The following is a 14,094-nucleotide window of genomic DNA, read 5'->3' on the forward strand; positions in this document are numbered from 1 at the left end:
CCTGACAAAAGGGGAGGGGCCCGCACTGTTCCTGGAAGGCCATTGCGGCCGCAGGCTGAGGAAAAGCTGCAGTGCAGGAGGAGAACCCTGGTCCGGCTTTGGGTGGAGCAGGTGAGCGAGTGCCTGGCGGAGGCTTGTTTTATTTCCGACGAGAAATGCGGGGTATTGCACCACTCCTGGAAACACTGCAATACCAGGTTGATCCGTGGAATGGACAAAGCAAGCTCCCGTTCCATCTCCCTGTTCCAAAAAGCTATTTAATACATGGTTCCCGGATAGGGAACGTACCAGATATTAAACTGATAAGAACAGATACTACACTTGATCTTAGCCAAAAGGCCGAGAAGCGATGCCTGTCAGCCACCCGACGTGAGAGCCAGCACCCCCGGTACAGCCAATCCCGGCCGCGGCTGTGGGCAGGAACTGCAACATTTTGGGTGGCGACACAAAATGCAGTGCCATAAACACTGCATCTGGCGCACTGGTTGTCCCCACTGCTATCCAAAGCAAAGGCAATCGGTGCCTTCACCCTGCTATGCTAGTGGGGCGACTCAAAGTAAAACAAAGCGGTGTTCAAAGCCACGAGCCAGCGACTCATCCTGGAGTCGGGGTTTTCCAAGTTGATCTCCTCCCACGCATGAATTCTCTGGTATCATTCCACTTACTGCGAAGACGAGCCGTGGATGTATTGTCCTGAGCTCAGGGCTTGTCAGATACCATGACCCTCAACTAAATGTGGCAGAAACCCTGCCCTCTTCATTTAGGGCTGGAAGGTGTGAGAGATACTGGGAGCTCATCGAGGCTACGTCCTCCGCGGTCTCCTCAGGCTGGCCAGCACAAGAGGAGACCGCCAACTGGCCGGGACAGGCGGTCACCGTTGTTGTTGTTGCCGCCGTGGTCGGCCTTTCTTTCTTTCTTTCCTTTTTTCACACGATCACAGGGGAGAGCGCGGACGCAGTCCCCCACTGTCAGAAATTATGCAGTTGAGATTCCCACATTTGGGGAATTCACCAGGGTCAGCACAGCCCCAGTGCAATGGCTGAGCCCCACCCGGGGAGAACCACCTTGCTGATCATGGTATCTCCCCTGCCAGGTAAGTATGACTCGCTGAGCTTAGGAACAGACATGAGCTCCAGGGACACAGCCTTCTGACTGACAGGCAGGGAGGCCGACACAGCGCCTGATCTTTCCTACCTTGTGCCAATCTGCCGCGTGCGCAGCCCCCTTTGTTTCTCACAACGATGCCGGATGTCGGATATCCCAAGCCCGGGAAGCTCGACCGATGCCGTTTTCAAGGCTCACCTTGTCGCTCGGTGAACCAGCGTGGCCTCGAGCCGCATTAGAATTGCTAATGAACTCAAAATGATGCTAAAAGTAATGTTGTGAAAGTTTCGAATAACCTCAAAGTAATGCTGACAGTCATGTAGTAAGAGTTTCTATGAACTTCAAAATAATGCGACAATGATGTCGGAAGAATTGCTAATAATCTCAAAATAATGCGACAGTGATGTCGGAAGAAATGCTAATGAACTCAAAATGATGCTGACGGTAATTTTGGAAAAGTTGAAACTAACCTCAAATTGATAATACAGTGATGTCGTAAGAATTGCTAATAAACTCAAAATGATGCTAACAGTAATGTAGTGATAGTTGCTAATAAACTCAGTGATGCTTACAGTAATGTAGTAAGTGTTTCAAACAACCTCAAAGTGATGCTGACAGTCATGTAGTAAGAGTTGCTACTAACCTCAAAATAATGCAAAAGTAATGTAGTAAGAATTGCTAATGAACTCAAAATGATGCTGACAGTAATCTAGTGAGAGCTGCTATTAACCTCAAAATGATTCTGACAGTAATGTAGTGAGAGCTGCTAATAACGTAAAAATAATGCAACAGTAAAGTAGAAAGAGTTGCTACGAACCTCAAAATAATGCGATAGTGATGTCGGAAGAATTGCTAATGATCTCAAAATGATGCGACAGTGATGTAGTAAGAATTGCTAATGAACTCAAAATGATGCTAACAGTAATGGAGTGAAAGTTTTGAATAACCTAAAATTGATGCTGACAGTAATGTAGTAAAAGTTGCTACGAACCTCAAAATATTGCGACAGTGATGTCGGAAGAATTGCTAATGAACTCAAAATGATGTTAACAGTAATGTAGTGATAGTTGCTAATTAAATCAGTGATGCTTAAAGTAATTAGTCAGTGTTTTGAACAACCTCAAAGTGATGCTGACAGTCAGTTAGAAAGAGTTGCTTAAAATAATGCAACAGTAATGTAGTAAGAGTTGCTAACAACCTCAAAATAATGCGACAGTGATGTCAGAAGAATTGGTAATAACCTCAAAATGATGCTGAAAGTGATGTCGGAAGAATTGCTAATGAACTTAAAATGATGCTAACTGTAATGTAGTGATAGTTGCTAATCAACTCAGTGATGCTTACAGCAATGTAGTAAGTGTTTCGAATAACCTCAAAGTGATGCTGACAGTCATGTAGTAAGAGTTGCTACGAAACTCAAAATAATGCTACTGTGATGTCGTAAGAATTGCTAATAAACTCAAAATGATACTAACAGTAATGTAGTGAAAGTTTCGAATAACCTCAAAGTGATGCTGACAGTCATGTGGTTAGAGCTGCGAGTAACCTAAAAATGATGATGACAGTGATGTCGTAAGAATTGCTATTGAACTCAAAACGATGCTAACAGTCACGTGGTGATGGATGCTAATAAACTCAGTGATGCTGACAGTAATGTAGTAATAGTTGCTAATAACCTCAAAATGATGCGACAGTGATGTCGTAAGAATTGCTAATGAACTCAAAATGATGCGACAGTGATGTTGTAAGAATTGCTAATGAACTCAAAATGATGCTGACGGTAATCTAGTAAGAGTTGCTAAAAAACTCACAATAATGCGAAAGTGATGTCGTAAGAATTGCTAATAAACTCAAAATAATACTGACATTATTGTAGTAATAGTTGCTACGAACCTCAAAATGATGCTACCGTGATGTTCTAAGGATTGCTAACAAACTGAAAGTGATGCTGACAGTAATGTAGTGAAAGTAACGAATAACCACAAAGTGATGCTGACAGTCTTGTAGTAATATTTGCTACGAACCTCAAAACGATGCTACAGTGATGTAATTAAAGTTACTAATGATCTCAAAATGATGCTGAGAGTGATGTCGTAAGATTTGCGAATAACCTCAAAAAATGCTACAGTGATGTAGGAAGAGTTGCTAACGACCTCAAAAACAATGCTACAGGGATGTAGGAAGAGTTGCTAATAACCTCAAAATAATGCAACAGAGATGTCGTAAGAATTGCTAATGAAATCAAAATAATGCTCACAGTAATGCAGTGAAAGATTCGAATAACCTCAATGATAATAATGAACTCAAAATGATGCTGACAGTGATGTAATGAGGGTATCTACTAATTTCAAAAAGATGCGAAAGTGATGTCATGAGAGTTGCTTCTAACCTAATAAATGATGCGAAAGTGATGTGGTGAGAGTTGCTACTATCCTCAAAATGATGCTACAGTGATGTAGTGAGAGTTTCGATGAACCTCAAAATGATGCTCCAGTGATGTACTGAGAGTTGCTGAAAACCTTAAAATGATGCTGACAGTCATGTAGTGAGAGTTGCTACTATCCTCCAAATGATGCTCCAGTGATGTAGTGAGAGTTTCGATGAACCTCAAAATGATGCTCCAGTGATGTACTGAGAGTTGCTTAAAATCTCAAAATAATGCGACAGTGATGTGGTGAGAGTTGCTTCTGTCACGACCCGGCTCAGAAATCGTGACATCGAAGGAGGGAGACGCAGACTAAACGTGAAACACAACTAATAATTTATTATTAGTAACGCAAAATCAACACAAGGCAAACCATAACGTACAGTGGAGTGTGGTTATCAGTAGTGTCAGTGGTGAGTGCGAGTGTGTGCATGAGTGTACAGGGGGTGTATGTGTGCGGTGTGATGGATGCAGAGAACTAAACAAGACATAACTCAAGAAACACAACCATCGCTCCGACGTGGGCCAGGAGGAGTGAGCGAGAGACAACCGGCCAGGTTGATCGCCTGCTTTATAGCTGGGAGACGCCGGGCCCAGGTGCTCCCAATTAGTCAGCAGCTCCGCCCCATGAAGCTCGAACCTGAGAAGGGAAGGAAGTCAAAAATAATGCAACGCCCCCATGCCCGTGACCGTGGGGACGTGACACTACGAACCTCAATATGATGCTCCAGTAATGTAGTGAGAGTTGCTACTAATCTAAGAAATGATACTCCAGTGATGTAAAAAGAATTGCTACAAACCTAAGAAATGATGCAACAGTGATTTAGTGAGAGTTGCTTAAAACCTCAAAATGATGCTACAGTGATGTAGTGAGAGTTGCTACGAAGCTCAAAATGATGCTACAGTGATGTCGTAAGAGTTGCTAAAAATCTCAAAATGATGCTTCAGTGATGTTGTGAGAGTTGCTAAAAACCTCAAAATGATGCTCCAGTGATGTAGTGAGAGTTGCTTCAAACCTTAAAATGATGCTGACAGTCATGAAGTGAGAGTTGCTACTTTCCTCAAAATGATGCTACAGTGATGTAGTAAGAGTTGCTAAAAATCTCAAAATGATTCTTCAAGTGATGTGGTGAGAGTTGCTTAAAACCTCAAAATGATGCTGTCAGTAATGTAGTGAGAGTTGCTACGAACCTCAAAATGATGCTACAGTGATGTGGTGAGAGTTGCGAAAAACCTCAAAATGATGCTACAGTAATGTAGTGAGAGTTGCTACGATGCTCAAATGATGCTACAGTGATGTAATAAGAATTGCCACTAACCAAACAAATGATGCTACAGTGATGTAGTGAGAGTTGCGAAAAACCTCAAAATGATGCCACAATAATGTAGTGAGAGTTGCGACTAACCTCAAAATGATGCTGATAGTGATGTCATGAGAGTTGCTACGAACCTCAAAATGATGCTGAAGTGATGTAATGAGACTTGCTACTAACCTAAGAAAGGATGCTACAGTGATGTGGTGAGAGTTCTACGAACCTCAAAATGATGCTGACAGTAATGGAGTGAGAATTGCTACGAACCTTTAAATGATTCGACAGTGGTGTAGTAAGAGTTACTACTATCCTCAAAATGATGCTTCAGTGATGTAGTAAGAGTTGCTACTACCCTAAGAAATGATGCTCCAGTGATGTGGTGAGAGTTGCTAAAAACCTCAAAATGATGCTGACAGTAATGTAGTGAGAGTTTCTGCTAAACTCAAAATAAGGCTACAGTGATGTAGTGAGAGTTTCAACTATTCTCAAAATGATTCTTCAGTGATGTAGTGAGAGTTGCTACTAACCTCAAAATGATGTTACACTGATGTGGTGAGAGTTCTACGAACCTCAAAATGATGCTCAAGTGATGTAATGACAGTTGCTACTAATTTAAAAATGATGCTAAAGTGATGTAATGAGAGTTGCTCCGAACCTAAGAAATGATGCGACAGTGATGTAGTGAGAGTCACTAGGAAGCTCAAATTGATGCTGACAGTAATGTAGTGAGAGTTGATTAAAACCTAAAAATTGATGCTAAAGTCATGGAGTGAGAGTTGCTACGAACCTCAAAATGATGCAGTGATGAAGTAAGAGTTGACACTATCCTCAAATTGATGCTTACAGTAATGTAGTGAGAGTTTCTTCTTAACTGAAAATAAAGCTACAGTAATGTAGTGAGAGTTTCTTCTTAACTGAAAATAAAGCTACAGTGATGTAGTGAGAGTTTCTTCTTAACTGAAAATAAAGCTACAGTGATGTAGTGAGAGTTTCTTCTCACATAAGAAATGATAACCAAGTGATGTAATGAGAGATGCTACGAACCTAAGAAATGATGCTACAGTGTTGTAGTGAGAGTTGCAACTAATGTCAAAATGATGCTAAAGTGATGTAATGAGAGTTGCTAATAACCTCAAAATGATGCTACAGTGATGTAGTAAGAGTTGCTCATGACATCAAAATGATGCTACAGTGATGTGGTGAGAGTTGATAGTAATTTCAAAATCATGCCAAAGTGATGTAATGAGAGTGGCTACTTACTTAAGAAATGATGCTACAGTGATGTGGTGAGAGTTGCTACGAACCTAAAAAATGATGCTACAGTCATGTAGTGAGAGTTGCTAAAAACCTCAAAATGATGCTGACAGTGATGTAATGAGAGTTGCTACTAACCTAAGAAATGATGCCACAGTGATGGGGTGAGAGTTGCGACTAATCTCAAAATGATGCTAAAGTGATGCAGTAAGAGTTGCTTAAAACCTTAAAATGATGCTGACAGTCATGTAGTGAGAGTTGCTTAAAATCTCAAAATGATGCCACAGTGATGTGGTGAGAGTTGCTACTATCCTTCAAATGATGCTACAATGATGTAGTGAGAGTTGCTTAAAATCTCAAAATGATGTGACAGTGATGTGGTAATAGTTTCAAAAAACTCAAAATGATGCTCCAGTGATGTAGTCAGAGTTGCTACGAACCTCAAAATGATGCTGACAGTCATGAAGTGAGATTTGTTACTATCCTCAAAATGATGCTACAGTGATGTGGTGAGAATTGCTAAAAATCTCATAATGATGCGAAAGTGATGTGATGAGAGTTGCTCAAAACCTCAAATGATGCTGTCAGTAATGTAGTGAGAGTTGCTACGAACCTCAAAATGATGCTCCAGTGATGTAGTGAGAGTTGCTACGAACCTCAAAATGATGCTACAGTAATGTAGTAGGAGTTACTAAAAATCTAAAAATGATGCTGAAGTGATGGGGGGAGAGTTTCTAAAATCCTCAAAATGATGCTACAGGATGTAGTGAGAGTTGCCACGAACCTCAAAATGATGCTACAGTAATGTAGTGAGAGTTGCTACGAAGCTCAAAATGATGCAACAGTAATGTGGTGAGAGTTGCTTAAAACCTCAAAATGATGCTACAGTAATGTGGTGAGAGTTGCTTAAAACCTCAAAATGATGCTACAGTGATGTAGTGAGAGTTGCTACGGACCTGAAAATGATGCTCCAGTGATGCAGTAAGAGTTGCTTAAAACCTCAAAATGATTCTACAGTGATGTGGTGAGAGTTTCTTAAAATCTCAAAATGATGCGACAGTGATGTGGTAAGAGTTGCGAAAGACCTCAAAATGATGCTGACAGTAATGTGGTGAGAGTTGCTAAAAATCTCAAAATGATGCTAAAGTGATATAGTGAGAGTTGCTACGAACCTCAAAATGATGCTCCAGTGATGTGGTGAGAGTTGCTACTATCCTCCAAATGATGCGACAGTGATGTAGTGAGAGTTGCTTAAAATCTCAAATGATGCAACAGTGATGTAGAGAGAGTTGCTACGATCCTCAAAATGATGCTACAGTAATGTATTAGGTTGCTAAAACCTCAAAATGATGCTACAGTGATGTAGTGAGAGTTGCTACGAACGTCAAAATGATGCTCTAGTGATGTGGTAAGAGTTGCTAAAAATCTCAAAATGATGCTAAAGTGATGTGGTGAGAGTTGCTAAAATCCTCAAAATGATGCTACAGTGATGTAGTGAGAGTTGCCACGAACCTCAAAATGATGCACCAGTAATGTAGTGAGAGTTGCTCCGAACCTAAAAATGATGCGACAGTAATGTGGTAAGAGTTGCTAAAAATCTCAAAATGATGCTAAAGTGATGTGGTGAGAGTTGAAAAAAAAAATCAAAATGATGCTGTCAGTAATGTAGTGAGAGTTGCTACGACCCTCAAAATGATGCTACAGTGATGTAGTGAGAGTTGCTAAAAACCTCAAAATGATGCTACAGTGATACAGTGAGAGTTGCTACTCATCGAAGAAATGATGCTAAAGTGATGTAGTGAGAGTTGCTTCAAATCTCAAAATGATGCTACAGTGATGTGGTGAGAGTTTCTTAAAATCTTAAAATGATGCTACAGTGATGTGGTGAGAGTTGCTACGAACCTCAAAATGATGCTCCAGTGATGTGGTGAGAGTTGCTTCTATCCTCCAAATGATGCTACAGTGATGTAGTGAGAGTTGCTTAAAATCTCAAATGATGCTACAGTGATGTAGTGAGAGTTGCTACGGACCTCAAAATGATGCTCCAGTGATGCAGTAAGAGTTGCTTAAAACCTCAAAATGATGCTGATAGTAATGTAGTGAGAGTTGTTAAGAACCTCAAAATGATGCTACAGTGATGTGGTGAGAGTTGCTACGAACCTCAAAATGATTCTACAGTGATGTAGAGAGAGTTGCTATGATCCTCAAAATGATGCTACAGTAATGTATTAGGTTGCTAAAAACCTCAAAATGATGCTACAGTGATGTAGTGAGAGTTGCTACGATCCTCAAAATGATGCTACAGTAATGTATTCGGTTGACTAAAAACCTCAAAATGATGCTCCAGTGATGCAGTAAGAGTTGCTTAAAACCTTTAAAAATGATGCTGACAGTCATGTAGTGACAGTTGCTACTATCCTCCAAATGATGCTACAGTGATGTCGTGACAGTTGCTAAAAATCTCAAAATGATGTGACAGTGATGTGGTGAGAGTTCTACGAACCTCAAAATGATGCTCAAGTGATGTAATGACAGTTGCTACTAATTTAAAAATGATGCTAAAGTGATGTAATGAGAGTTGCTCCGAACCTAAGAAATGATGCGACAGTGATGTAGTGAGAGTCACTAGGAAGCTCAAATTGATGCTGACAGTAATGTAGTGAGAGTTGATTAAAACCTAAAAATTGATGCTAAAGTCATGGAGTGAGAGTTGCTACGAACCTCAAAATGATGCAGTGATGAAGTAAGAGTTGACACTATCCTCAAATTGATGCTTACAGTAATGTAGTGAGAGTTTCTTCTTAACTGAAAATAAAGCTACAGTAATGTAGTGAGAGTTTCTTCTTAACTGAAAATAAAGCTACAGTGATGTAGTGAGAGTTTCTTCTTAACTGAAAATAAAGCTACAGTGATGTAGTGAGAGTTTCTTCTCACATAAGAAATGATAACCAAGTGATGTAATGAGAGATGCTACGAACCTAAGAAATGATGCTACAGTGTTGTAGTGAGAGTTGCAACTAATGTCAAAATGATGCTAAAGTGATGTAATGAGAGTTGCTAATAACCTCAAAATGATGCTACAGTGATGTAGTAAGAGTTGCTCATGACATCAAAATGATGCTACAGTGATGTGGTGAGAGTTGATAGTAATTTCAAAATCATGCCAAAGTGATGTAATGAGAGTGGCTACTTACTTAAGAAATGATGCTACAGTGATGTGGTGAGAGTTGCTACGAACCTAAAAAATGATGCTACAGTCATGTAGTGAGAGTTGCTAAAAACCTCAAAATGATGCTGACAGTGATGTAATGAGAGTTGCTACTAACCTAAGAAATGATGCCACAGTGATGGGGTGAGAGTTGCGACTAATCTCAAAATGATGCTAAAGTGATGCAGTAAGAGTTGCTTAAAACCTTAAAATGATGCTGACAGTCATGTAGTGAGAGTTGCTTAAAATCTCAAAATGATGCGACAGTGATGTGGTGAGAGTTGCTACTATCCTTCAAATGATGCTACAATGATGTAGTGAGAGTTGCTTAAAATCTCAAAATGATGTGACAGTGATGTGGTAATAGTTTCAAAAAACTCAAAATGATGCTCCAGTGATGTAGTCAGAGTTGCTACGAACCTCAAAATGATGCTGACAGTCATGAAGTGAGATTTGTTACTATCCTCAAAATGATGCTACAGTGATGTGGTGAGAATTGCTAAAAATCTCATAATGATGCGAAAGTGATGTGATGAGAGTTGCTCAAAACCTCAAATGATGCTGTCAGTAATGTAGTGAGAGTTGCTACGAACCTCAAAATGATGCTCCAGTGATGTAGTGAGAGTTGCTACGAACCTCAAAATGATGCTACAGTAATGTAGTAGGAGTTACTAAAAATCTAAAAATGATGCTGAAGTGATGGGGGGAGAGTTTCTAAAATCCTCAAAATGATGCTACAGGATGTAGTGAGAGTTGCCACGAACCTCAAAATGATGCAACAGTAATGTAGTGAGAGTTGCTACGAAGCTCAAAATGATGCAACAGTAATGTGGTGAGAGTTGCTTAAAACCTCAAAATGATGCTACAGTAATGTGGTGAGAGTTGCTTAAAACCTCAAAATGATGCTACAGTGATGTAGTGAGAGTTGCTACGGACCTGAAAATGATGCTCCAGTGATGCAGTAAGAGTTGCTTAAAACCTCAAAATGATTCTACAGTGATGTGGTGAGAGTTTCTTAAAATCTCAAAATGATGCGACAGTGATGTGGTAAGAGTTGCGAAAGACCTCAAAATGATGCTGACAGTAATGTGGTGAGAGTTGCTAAAAATCTCAAAATGATGCTAAAGTGATATAGTGAGAGTTGCTACGAACCTCAAAATGATGCTCCAGTGATGTGGTGAGAGTTGCAACTATCCTCCAAATGATGCTACAGTGATGTAGTGAGAGTTGCTTAAAATCTCAAATGATGCAACAGTGATGTAGAGAGAGTTGCTACGATCCTCAAAATGATGCTACAGTAATGTATTAGGTTGCTAAAACCTCAAAATGATGCTACAGTGATGTAGTGAGAGTTGCTACGAACGTCAAAATGATGCTCCAGTGATGTGGTAAGAGTTGCTAAAAATCTCAAAATGATGCTACAGTGATGTAGTGAGAGTTGCCACGAACCTCAAAATGATGCACCAGTAATGTAGTGAGAGTTGCTCCGAACCTAAAAATGATGCGACAGTAATGTGGTAAGAGTTGCTAAAAATCTCAAAATGAAGCTAAAGTGATGTGGTGAGAGTTGAAAAAAAAAAATCAAAATGATGCTGTCAGTAATGTAGTGAGAGTTGCTACGACCCTCAAAATGATGCTCCAGTGATGTAGTGAGAGTTGCTAAAAACCTCAAAATGATGCTACAGTGATACAGTGAGAGTTGCTACTCATCGAAGAAATGATGCTAAAGTGATGTAGTGAGAGTTGCTTCAAATCTCAAAATGATGCTACAGTGATGTGGTGAGAGTTTCTTAAAATCTTAAAATGATGCGACAGTGATATGGTGAGAGTTGCTACTATCCTCCAAATGATGCTACAGTGATGTTGTGAGAGTTGCTTAAAATCTCAAAATGATGCGACAGTGATGTGGTGAGAGTTGCTACTATCCTTCAAATGATGCTACAATGATGTAGTGAGAGTTGCTTAAAATCTCAAAATGATGTGACAGTGATGTGGTAATAGTTTCAAAAAACTCAAAATGATGCTCCAGTGATGTAGTCAGAGTTGCTACGAACCTCAAAATGATGCTGACAGTCATGAAGTGAGATTTGCTACTATCCTCAAAATGATGCTACAGTGATGTGGTGAGAATTGCTAAAAATCTCATAATGATGCGAAAGTGATGTGATGAGAGTTGCTCAAAACCTCAAATGATGCTGTCAGTAATGTAGTGAGAGTTGCTACGAACCTCAAAATGATGCTCCAGTGATGTAGTGAGAGTTGCTACGAACCTCAAAATGATGCTACAGTAATGTAGTAGGAGTTACTAAAAATCTAAAAATGATGCTGAAGTGATGGGGGGAGAGTTGCTAAAATCCTCAAAATGATGCTACAGGATGTAGTGAGAGTTGCCACGAACCTCAAAATGATGCTACAGTAATGTAGTGAGAGTTGCTACGAAGCTCAAAATGATGCAACAGTAATGTGGTGAGAGTTGCTTAAAACCTCAAAATGATGCTACAGTAATGTGGTGAGAGTTGCTTAAAACCTCAAAATGATGCTACAGTGATGTAGTGAGAGTTGCTACGGACCTGAAAATGATGCTCCAGTGATGCAGTAAGAGTTGCTTAAAACCTCAAAATGATTCTACAGTGATGTGGTGAGAGTTTCTTAAAATCTCAAAATGATGCGACAGTGATGTGGTAAGAGTTGCGAAAGACCTCAAAATGATGCTGACAGTAATGTGGTGAGAGTTGCTAAAAATCTCAAAATGATGCTAAAGTGATATAGTGAGAGTTGCTACGAACCTCAAAATGATGCTCCAGTGATGTGGTGAGAGTTGCTACTATCCTCCAAATGATGCGACAGTGATGTAGTGAGAGTTGCTTAAAATCTCAAATGATGCAACAGTGATGTAGAGAGAGTTGCTACGATCCTCAAAATGATGCTACAGTAATGTATTAGGTTGCTAAAACCTCAAAATGATGCTACAGTGATGTAGTGAGAGTTGCTACGAACGTCAAAATGATGCTCTAGTGATGTGGTAAGAGTTGCTAAAAATCTCAAAATGATGCTAAAGTGATGTGGTGAGAGTTGCTAAAATCCTCAAAATGATGCTACAGTGATGTAGTGAGAGTTGCCACGAACCTCAAAATGATGCACCAGTAATGTAGTGAGAGTTGCTCCGAACCTAAAAATGATGCGACAGTAATGTGGTAAGAGTTGCTAAAAATCTCAAAATGATGCTAAAGTGATGTGGTGAGAGTTGCTACGACCCTCAAAATGATGCTACAGTGATGTAGTGAGAGTTGCTAAAAACCTCAAAATGATGCTACAGTGATACAGTGAGAGTTGCTACTCATCGAAGAAATGATGCTAAAGTGATGTAGTGAGAGTTGCTTCAAATCTCAAAATGATGCTACAGTGATGTGGTGAGAGTTTCTTAAAATCTTAAAATGATGCGACAGTGATATGGTGAGAGTTGCTTCTATCCTCCAAATGATGCTACAGTGATGTAGTGAGAGTTGCTTAAAATCTCAAATGATGCTACAGTGATGTAGTGAGAGTTGCTACGGACCTCAAAATGATGCTCCAGTGATGCAGTAAGAGTTGCTTAAAACCTCAAAATGATGCTGATAGTAATGTAGTGAGAGTTGTTAAGAACCTCAAAATGATGCTACAGTGATGTGGTGAGAGTTGCTACGAACCTCAAAATGATTCTACAGTGATGTAGAGAGAGTTGCTATGATCCTCAAAATGATGCTACAGTAATGTATTAGGTTGCTAAAAACCTCAAAATGATGCTACAGTGATGTAGTGAGAGTTGCTACGATCCTCAAAATGATGCTACAGTAATGTATTCGGTTGACTAAAAACCTCAAAATGATGCTCCAGTGATGCAGTAAGAGTTGCTTAAAACCTTTAAAAATGATGCTGACAGTCATGTAGTGACAGTTGCTACTATCCTCCAAATGATGCTACAGTGATGTCGTGACAGTTGCTAAAAATCTCAAAATGATGTGACAGTGATGTGGTAATAGTTTCAAAAAACTCAAAATGATGCTCCAGTGATGTAGTAAGAGTTGCTACGAACCTCAAAATGATGCTGACAGTCATGAAGTGAGATTTGCTACTATCCTCAAAATGATGCTACAGTGATGTAGGAAGAGTTGCTAAAAACCTCAAAATGATGCTGCAGTGATGTAGTGAGAGTTGCTACTAATCTAAGAAATGATGCTAAAGTGATGTGTTGAGAGTTGCTTCAAATCTCAAAATGATCCTCCAGTGATGCAGTAAGAGTTGCTTAAAACCTTAAAATGATGCCACAGTGATGTGGTGAGAGTTGCTACTAACCTAAAAAATGATGCTAAAGTCATGTAGTGAGAGTTGCTAAAAACCTCAAAATGATGCTGACAGTGATGTAATGAGAGTTGCTACTAACCTAAGAAATGATGCCACAGTGATGGGGTGAGAGTTGCTACTAATCTCAAAATGATGCTAAAGTGATGTAATGAGAGTTGCTACTAACCTAAGAAATGATGCTACAGTGATGTGGTGAGAGTTGCTTCAAACCTAAGAACTGATGCCACAGTGATGTAGTGATAGTTGCTAAAAACCTAAAAATGAGGCTCCAGTAATGTGGTGAGAGTTGCTACTATCCTCAAAATGATGCTAAAGTTATATGGTGAGAGTTGCTACTAATCTCAAAATGATGCTACAGTGATGTGGTGAGAGTTGCTACAAACCTAAGAAATGATGCCACTGTGATGTAGTGATACTTGCTACTAATCTCAAAATGATGCTAAAGTGAT

The 14,094-nt window shown here is 39.7% G+C and overlaps 2 non-coding genes across 2 annotated transcripts; both read right to left on the reverse strand.

The window, feature by feature from the left end:
• Nucleotides 1–160: 160 nt before the first annotated feature.
• LOC147271174 (U2 spliceosomal RNA) lies at nt 161–351 on the reverse strand. Its single transcript, XR_015116477.1, has one exon. It is a non-coding gene; the product is annotated as a U2 spliceosomal RNA (small nuclear RNA).
• A 586-nt stretch (nt 352–937) lies between these two features.
• Nucleotides 938–1,101, reverse strand: LOC147271175 (U1 spliceosomal RNA). Its single transcript, XR_015116693.1, has one exon. It is a non-coding gene; the product is annotated as a U1 spliceosomal RNA (small nuclear RNA).
• Between the last annotated feature and the right edge of the window lie 12,993 nt (nt 1,102–14,094).

The sequence above is a fragment of the Aulostomus chinensis genome, chromosome 1, assembly GCF_037954235.1.
Source record: "Aulostomus chinensis isolate RoL2024-O1b breed Wild chromosome 1, RoL_Achi_v1.0, whole genome shotgun sequence".
Classification (NCBI taxonomy): Eukaryota; Metazoa; Chordata; class Actinopteri; order Syngnathiformes; family Aulostomidae; genus Aulostomus; species Aulostomus chinensis.